The 9,542-nt window shown below is 46.3% G+C and overlaps 1 non-coding gene across 1 annotated transcript; it reads right to left on the bottom strand.

Annotated features, from left to right (window-relative positions):
* Window positions 1-561: 561 nt before the first annotated feature.
* LOC115032239 lies at window positions 562-695 on the bottom strand. The gene has a single exon (XR_003837893.1). It is a non-coding gene; the product is annotated as a small nucleolar RNA SNORA17 (small nucleolar RNA).
* Between the last annotated feature and the right edge of the window lie 8,847 nt (window positions 696-9,542).

Below are 9,542 nucleotides of genomic sequence, written 5' to 3'. Positions count from 1 at the left end.
CCACCATGTTTTTGCTCCTCTTAGCGGTGCTTGGGTTCTCAGAGCCCCATCAAGAACCAAGATGAAGGAAGTCCCTGGGAGAGGCACATGGAGCTGAATCCCTTCATCCTCATCCTCGCCCACTCCAGAGAGCAAGCCTCCCTGGAGCAGGCATCTGGCAGCCCATCTTGCCCCTGCCTATCTCAGGAGTGCTCCTCCCTCTTCTGCATTATGGCACCCAAGGAGGGGTCATCTTGGGCACGACCTGTGTCCCTCACCCCCAGGCTTTTGAGGCACCAGCCTGGTGGTCAACTCAGACTAGGTTTCTGACCCAGCCCCATGATGCTGGTCTGGTGGCTACCTTGGGCTCACTCATATCCCTGCCCCACTTGCATGGCCCCATGCAAGGCTCTTCTATCTTGGGCTCACTCTGAACTGCCTTGGGCCAGCAGTTCAGGTGGGGGTCTTCTAGTCTCTGGCTCGTTCCCTACCTTGGGAGCTTATCCAAGCCTGCAAAGTGCCAGACTGGTAGTTGTCTCACGCTAGCTTCCTGTCCTGGGCCCCAGACACCAGACTGGTGGTTGTCTTAGGCTTGCCTTTTTCCGGGGGTATCCCAGGTCAGAACACTTGAGCATAGACACAGCCTGTCTCGTCTCTGCCACCTACTGATACACATGTGATACAGCAGCCATAACAGCAATGCCTCTAGGGGCAGGATCAGATGCTATTGCTAATCTCATTGCCTTCCAGTATTTAAGTGTGCTATTTGTTAGTTATCTGTGATGTATCTAGCTAGCATTGCTCCATCATTCTGCCTTTTCAGACTTCAGACAACAGTCAATTATGCTATTGTATAACAGCAATAGGCAAGTCTCCACGTGGAAATAAGCTCTCAAAGACCCCATTCGATCTGCCAAGCATTTCTCTCTTAGCTCTTTCTGTACGCCTTATGCCCAAATGATTGCCCCAATATTACTCAGCTTCCCGTTGCTGTAAGTAACCCAGGAACAGATAATTAATGAATAAGAGGCAAATTAAGCTACTTGCATAAGATCTGGTAGAGCTATTGGGATGGATGGAAGTTATCATCAGAGAATGCTTGAGACGGAAAATTTTCTCATTGAAAGCCAGAGACTCAGGAGTCTGATCGTGGTCCCACAATCCCCTTCAAGCTCCTGATGACCTAAGGACTTCCTACCAGATCCCACTGCCCATTAGTGCCACAGTGGGATCAAACCATTGACACAGAAATACTGGAAGACATTCAACATCCAACCTATAGCAATGACTCCTTCAAACCCTGCCCCTAGCTACTGTCATAGAGCTATTGGTGTCCTGGAGGAACATGGCTTCCTGCCCAGCCCCATTTGTTGCTCAGAAGTTATCATATTACGTTCAAAACAACAGCGCAAGCAGAATGAGCCTGTGGAGAATGATATTCTGAGTCTCTAATAGTCAAAGCACTTCCTTTTATTCAAACTTTAATTAGGCCAGACATGGTAGTACATATCTGCAGTCCCAGCACTTGGGAGGCTCAGGATCACGATTAAGGCCAGCCTGGGCTACCAAGGAGACAAGATACACAGACAGACAGACAGACAGACAGATCAATGGGTAAATGCATGAACAGATAGACAGGCAGGTAGATAGATGTTAGACAGGCATGATGGTCCATGGCTATCATCCCAGCAATTGGGAGGCTAAAGCAAGACAGCTGCATTTGTTTTTTTGCCAGAATTTTTTTCATGCATTCATTTACTTTTATTTTATTTTATGTATATGTGTGCTCTATCTGCATATATAATTGCATGCCAAAAAAGAGCATCAGACCCTAGTATAAATGGTTGTGCACAACCATATGGTTGTTGGGAATTGAACTCAGGACCTCTGAAAGAGCAGCGACAGTCCTCTTAACCACTGAGTCGTCTCTTTGGCCCTCCAAAACTGCATTTTTTCCAATTTTTTATTAGTTATTTTCTTTATATACATTTCAAATGCTATCCCGAAAGTCCCCTATACCCTCCCTGCACCCTGCCCCCCTACCTACCCACTCCCACTTCTTGGCCCTGGTGTTCCCCTGTACTGGGGCATATAAAGTTTGCAAGACCAAGGGGCCTCTCTTCCCATTGATGGCCAACTAGGCCATCTTCTGCTACACATGCAACTAGAGACACAAGCTCTGGGGGTACTGGTTAATTCATATTGCTGTGCCACCTATATGGTTGCAGACCCCTTCAGCTCCTTGAGTACTTTCTCTAGCTCCTCCATTGGGGGCCCTGTGTTCCATCCAATAGCTGACTGTGAGCATCCACTTCTGTATTTGCCAGGCACTAGCATAGCCTCACAAGAGACAGCTATATCTGGGTCCTGTCAGCAAAGTCTTTCTGGCATATGTAATAGTGTCTGGGTTTGGTGGTTGTTTATGAGATGGATTCCCAGGTGGGGCAGTCTCTGGATTGTCCTTCCTTCTGTCTTAGCTCCAAACTTTGTCTCTGTAATTCCTTCCATGGGTATTTTGTTCCCCATTCTAAGAAGGACTGAAGTATCCACACTTTAGTCTTCCTTCTTCTTGACCAAAACTGCATTTTTAGTCCAAGACCAGGTTGTGCTGCATAGAGAGAGTTCCAAGATTAAATAAGCGATAGAAGAAATAAATTAATTAAAAGTCTAAAGGTGCCCATTTAAATACACAACCAGACTCCTTTCACAATACAGAAAGTAAGTTCAGCATCAGCCATTCTACCACGAGAGGCCAGGGGGTAGGTCAGTGACAGAGCAATCTTTTATCATGTACATGGATTTGATCCTCACCCCCTGAACTGTTCACACAGAGGAAGCCATTTCCTTGCTTCCGCATTGGTCATGGACGGCAGCAAATCTTTTGTACATATAAGGAAAACATACAAAACCCCACTGTGTAACACCACATGGCCCCCAGTTGATCAGATTTCCAGCCTGCCACCTCCAAAGTTCTAAAGAGTCTGTGATGGGCAGCTGTAAGAGCTAACTCCTCCTTTAGAGTCCTTATGGGATAACTCAACACACAGCATGTGGGATGCAACTAAGAAAGCACAGAGATTAGGATTTGGGTGTGGGGTTGGCCATGGTCATAGGACTACATGCAGCTGATGAATTTGTCCGTCCTTCATCCGTCATTACCATCTAGAATCCCACCATGACTACCCTGATGACTTGCTCTCTCCAGATCACCTGCTTTATACTCTTAGAGTGCTTATTCATTTTATTTTGTGTGTGTGTGTATGTGTGTGTGTGTGTGTGTGTGAGAGAGAGAGAGAGAGAGAGAGACAGACAGACAGACAGACAGACAGACTACAGATAAGCCTTGTGTATGCTACGAATGTAAGTACATTCGCTGTAGCTAACTTCAGACACCAGAAGAGAGCATCAGATCTCATTACGGGTGGCTGTGAGCCACCATCTGGTTGATGGGATTTGAACTCAGGATCTTTGGAAGAGCAGTCAGTGCTCTTACCCTCTGAGCCATCTCACCAGCCCCTAGGAAAGTGTTTTTACTGTGACACTGTCTCCAATCAAGCATTTCGTCTTTAAGATCTAGAGGTCAGTGTTCTTACCCATTCATTAGAATGAAAACAATCTATTTCCCCACAGCAGACCTTGTTGGCATTTAGTCTAGGCTCTGCCCCACAGTTACATGGCAACTGCCAGGTGTGCCTAACTCAGTATAAAAGGGGCTGCTTGCCCCCTCCTCTTTCTCTTACTCCTGTTCCTGTTCCTTACCCTCTCCCCCCATTCTTCCCCCCCCCAATCTCTCCATGTGCTCACGGCCGGCCTCTACTCCTCTACTATTCTCCTCTCTCTTTTTTCTCTTCTCCACCCCACCTCTGCCTTTCTCTCAGCTCACCTCCCCATTCCCTGAATAAACTATTCTATACTATATGTGACTGGTACCTCAGGGGGAAGGGATGCTTCAGCATGTGTCCGCAGGGGCACCCCTTCCCCCACACCTTACCGCAACTACACCAAACATATCCCTGCGTTCTTTCTTTTTATAAAACACGACAGATCTTATGATGGAGGCTGTCATCCAATGGAAGTACCAAGAGCCGCTGAATAAACGAATCTGTCACAAGGGGAGCGAGCATTAACATGTGGGTGTGAGCAGAGACAGAATGGTAGAGGGAGAACCTTCTTTCCCATTAGTGGTCTGCTGTCCCAATTAGGGATGTTGCAACTCAACCAAAAGAGCCAGTTCTCGGCTTTTATGTCCCTCGAGAGTTGAATGGATTCTCCAGGATAGTTTTTGACAAATGGGCTCGGTTGTTTTGACAAATGGACTCCGGCATTAGAAACCCCATGCTGACTTGGTTGGAGGCGTTCTGCACAGGTTGGCCTACAGAGGGTGCTGGCTCACTTTGAAAAAAAAAAAAAAACCAACATGAAAGCAGCAGGGGCGCTGTCCCTGGAGTCTGAGAAAAAGAAAGGCAAGCACTGAGGTGTAACAAGCTTGATGCTTGTTTTTACACGGTTCAAAACCAAAGTTAATGGACAAAACGAAACCATAAAGCAATTTGTGAAGCTGCTAGAGACACACAAAGTGCTCTCCTGTGGAAAAGAACTGGCATCGGGTCTGGGTCTTTCGATGAGAAAGAGAAGAGCGAAGGGAAGAGAAGCAAGCAAGAGGAGTACTCTGTGAACATGAAGACTGGGACCTGGGAGGCTGCAGGTTCTGGAGGGAGAGAACGTTGACAAGCCTCTGCGACACACATTCCATCCTTAGGTCATGCCTGGAAATGGGGACCTTGGAACTTTAAAACCAAGTGGGAGATGCCTGTGGACAGTGTGAACCGGGCACACCCCAACTGCGGCTCAGACCGGCATTGCATCCCTGAAATTTGCTAGGGTTCATGCTTAGCCCACAGAGAAGAAATGAAGCAGGTGAGTTAACCAGGAAACAAACGTACTCCAGCCATCACGGTGCAGGGTGATGGTCACACATTTCAAGGGAAAGTTGGAGGGAGATATTCTTAAAGCTGTGACCTACCTATCTTATCATCACCCAGAACTGTCACTTCCTGACTTCTTTGTCCGTTCAAGGTCACAGCCATTTTGTGGTACTGCTCAGTGGCTAAACTAGAAACACAGATCAGTACATTGCAGTTGAGGAAACGGAACGGCTTAGCAGTAAAGGCTCTGGCTGCTAAGCCAGATAGCCCGACTTGAATCCCTGGAATGCAAGCGTCAGAAGGGAGAAGCAACTGTCACAGGTTGTCCCCTGACGTCCACAGTCATGCACATAACACCCCCACTCCCCACCTAAAATAAATGAATGAGTTTGTAAAACTCAATGAAGGTCAAGGAATATTTTTGTTTTAACAATGACCCACCTCCCCCACCTATCTTTAAAATCCAACAAAACACATTTTTAATTGTTACAGAGTAGGAAAATATCTATTTTTCCCAATGACTGCCTTAATTAAACTAATTGTTTGAGGGGCTTGAGAGATGGCACAGTAGTTAAGAGTACTGGCTGCTCTTCCAGAGATCCTGAATTCAATTCCCAGCAACCACAAGGTGGCTCACAACCATCCCCCGTGGCATCGGGGACAACAACCTTATGTGCTGTCCACCATGAATCAGGGCCAACATAAGACTGCAGATCAGGCAGGTAACAAAGGAGGCAAGTCATGAGTGACTGAGGCTCCAAAGGCTTCACTTGTCAATGTCTGCAAGTGGGGTGAAAGCCAGGGTCAACAAAGTGGCAGCGTGGCGCTGCATGGCAGGTGGGGGAGACAGCGCATGCTCCACAGAACCCAGCACGCCCCGCCTTCAACATTCATACTTACCGACACGTGCTTCTGACTAATTGCATCTATAGATCTTTTCAATGTGTACAAGGGTAGCAAAATTCTCTTCTCTTAAAAAAAAAAAAAAATAGCGTTGCTCTAACTTAGCACGAAGCAGGCATCAAAGTGCCAAGTTCTGACGCAAGTCAGACTGGGACGGGAGCTCCTCGAAGGGATTCTCGACATTGTCTGAAAAAACCGGCAAACACAAAGCCGGAGCATCCAAGAGGATGGTCACAGAGGGTAGAAAGGTACTGAGGGGCAGGGGGAGGCTCCTGCAGCACGGTGGAAACGCTGCCACCAGAGTCTGTGAGCATCTCAAAAAGGTCGGCAAACAGGACTCTCAGCTGGGAGTGTTGTACCTGTTACCTCAGTAATCATAGATGTGAGGCAGGAGCATAACCATGAGTTTGAAACCAGGCTGTATTACATAATAAATTCTAGGCCAGTTCAGAGACAGTCAGTCTCTCTCTCTCTCTCTCTCTCTCTCTCTCTCTCTCTCTCTCTCTCTCTCTCAAGTAAAAAATAAACCTTCATAAAAACACAAATCAGGGGATGGAGAGATGGCTTAGTGGTTAAGAGCACTGACCATTCTCCTATAGGTCCTGAGTTCAATTCCCAGCAACCACATGGTGGCTCACAACCATCTATAATGGGATCCGATGCCCTCTTCTGGGGTGTCTGAAGATAGCTACAGTATACTCACATGCATAAAATAAATAAATCTTAAAAAAACAAACAAAAACAAAACAAAACAAACAACAACAACAACAACAAAAGCTGGCGAGATGGCTCAGTGGTTAAGAGCACCGACTGCTCTTCCGAAGGTCCCGAGTTCAAATCCCAGCAACCACAGGGTGGCTCACAACCATCCATAACGAAATCTGATGCCCTCTTCTGGAATATCTGAGGACAGCTACAGTGTACTTACATATAATAAATAAATAAATCTTTAAAAACAAAAACAAAAACGCGAAACAGGAGCTGGAGAGGTGGCTCTGTGGCTAAACTCCTTGCCGCACAAGAATCTATGTTCACATCCCTCATCTAAAAGCTGGCCGCAGTCTGTAGAAGGGATGGAGACAGGCGGGTTCTGGGGGCTCGCAAGGAAGCCAGTCTAGTTAACAATGAGCTCCCGATTCAGTCAAAGACTCTATTTCAAAAAAATAAGACTGAGTGTGATAAAAGGAGACACTCAACAAGGACCTCTGGTCTCAATATAAATACACACATGCATATACCGCACAAAAGAAAGGTGGGCGGAGGACACTGGCTGCTTTCAGAGAGAGTGATAAACAAGAAATGGGAGTGGAAAGGTGGAATGAGAGGGAAACCTGATGTGCGGGAAGAACAGAGAATGGTTGGCTGAAGGACAGTTTGTTCGTGGGGAGGGTCCCTAAGGGCTGGTTCAGGGTGTGCCCAAGCTGGAAAGCCCCCCCCCCCACGAAGCAGGAAGCTGACTAATGTGATTGACAGACACTTTGTTCCATATTTTGTTTGATCGTTTAGAACAAGCGGGTCAGATAATCATACACAGGGGCAAGAATTGGTGTTTTGCAGTCTTGGTCTAGCCATATTATCAGTAAATAGATGAAAAAGAATAAAAATATAAAGGAAAGGAAAGGAGTGCTCTTAGGTGTGGTGGAGGAGAAAGTTTATTGTAGATAAAAGGGAGAATGTAGAGGCAGGGACATTTGGGAGAATCCAGAGCAGACAAGACCAGACTGAGCTGGGCCAGGAGAGGGAGAGGAAGGAGGGGATGGGGAGGGGAACCAGGAGAACAAAGGTACAAAACAGTTAGGTAACCAAAATGTCTGTATTATATAGGGAAGAGCCTCTGGATGGACAGGCAGCTCAGCCTCTGGGCTGGAAAGGTCTGGGTAGAAGGTGGGGTAAGCCAGCAATACCCAGTAACAGGTAGGGACTGAGGGATGCTCTGCTGGGAGAACCTGAAGGCCAGGTCTGCATTGTCATGTTAACTAGGCACCTCAGCCATTTCTCCAGGGTTTGAAGCATAACATAAATTAGGGAGACATTAAGTCATACAGGAAATTATCCAGAACATAAAGGAATTGAGGATTTTCTTAACCTTCTGGCAAAAAAACTCATACAATCAAAACCCAAATCTGAGATGCTGAGCCTTCCATTTGTGGAAAAAGCAGAAGGAAAGAAGCTGGTATGGTCTGGGTTCCTGGGGAGAACCCTGCGGGCTCTGGGAACTCAGAGCGAGGTGGGGCTGGCTGGCTGAATGGAACTATGAAGTGATCTGAACCCCACCCAGGTCAAGGAAGCAGGTGTAACCGGAGGTCGTAGTCTGGCTATATCTGGTCCCCAAAGACGTTGGAAATGAGTAGAACCAATTCAGGATGAGGAAGCCAAGAAGAAATGTGGGACAAGAGATCCTTTTAATTTCGCTTAGTCACTGCCATGGCCATTTTAAACATCAAGGAACTAATACAATTTATCAACAAATACAAACAAACAAACAACAAAAGAAAACAACAGCTGTGACCTTTTGAGGAAAGATAACTTAATTATTAGCTACTTTGTTCTTTCATTTCAGTTGTTAGGTTGCTGTGAGCTGTGGGGTAAATTTTTGTCACATTACATTAACAGCAATGGTGGGGTTCTGTGTGTGGACACCGGGCACAGGTGGGACAGCTCTTACCTTCCCATCTCATCAGAGCCTCCTTTGATTGAACTTGAGCTCATTTCTGTCACGTCACGTCAGAATTGGTTATCCCTTTCTTATATTCTAAACAACTGGAGACTGTCTTTGAAGAGGATATGGCAAGTGCCATGCCTAGCAGCTAACCTGGAAATTCTTGAAAGTTTAAAATATCAAACAACAACAATGTTCACTGCTGGTTTGAGTGCCTGAGGGGGTCTTCCAGACAGATAGCTTCTGAGTATAAATTACAATGATTCTAACAAATTAGCCAATATCTGCTGTGGTGCTTTGAGTAAAAATAGCCCCATAGGCCATAGGCTCTTAGGACACCATTAGGAGATGTGGCCTCATTGGAGTAGGGGTGGCTTTGTTGGAGGAAGTGTGTCACTAGTGGGTGGGCTTTGAGGTCTCAGTAGCTCAGTTCAGTACACCTTCTGATGCTCTCAAATCCAGATATAGAACTCTCCACTCCTCCTCATTTTCCTTTATAAGGGTTGGCATGGTCATGGTGTCTTCACAGCAATAAAACTCTAAGACATGATCTATCAACAAAGGACATTCTATTAAAAACAAAATGTATTCTCAAACTCAGTCATTATTTTATTTTATTTTTATTTACATTTTTCTCCATTTACTTCTTCACTTTACATTCCAATTGCAAACCCCCTCTGCTCCCAGTCCCCCTCCACAGCCCCTCTCCCCATCCCCTTCCCCTTCACCTCTGAGAAGGGGGAACCCCCGATCCCCCATACCAACCCACCCTAATACCTCAAGTCACTGCAGGACTAGCTACATTCTCTCCCACTCTGAGACATGAGAGCACAGTTATGGAGAGCCGGATCCATAGCCAGGCAACAGAACCAGGGTAAGCCCCAACTCTAGTTGTTGAGGGACCTACATAAAGACCAAGATGCACACCTGCTACATATACGTGGAAGGTGAAGAAGTATTAAAAAAGTATAGCAAAGTAAAAACAAAATTCGAGGCTTTTGGGCCCAGGCTTGGGAGTGTAGCCTTTGTGGCTTAGTGCTCCAGGTACTGGTCATAAAACAGATAGCGACATTCCT

The sequence above is a fragment of the Mus caroli genome, chromosome 10, assembly GCF_900094665.2.
Source record: "Mus caroli chromosome 10, CAROLI_EIJ_v1.1, whole genome shotgun sequence".
NCBI lineage: Eukaryota > Metazoa > Chordata > Mammalia > Rodentia > Muridae > Mus > Mus caroli.
Note: the sequence above shows the minus strand (reverse complement) of the source record. Positions and strands in the feature narration are given on the sequence as shown.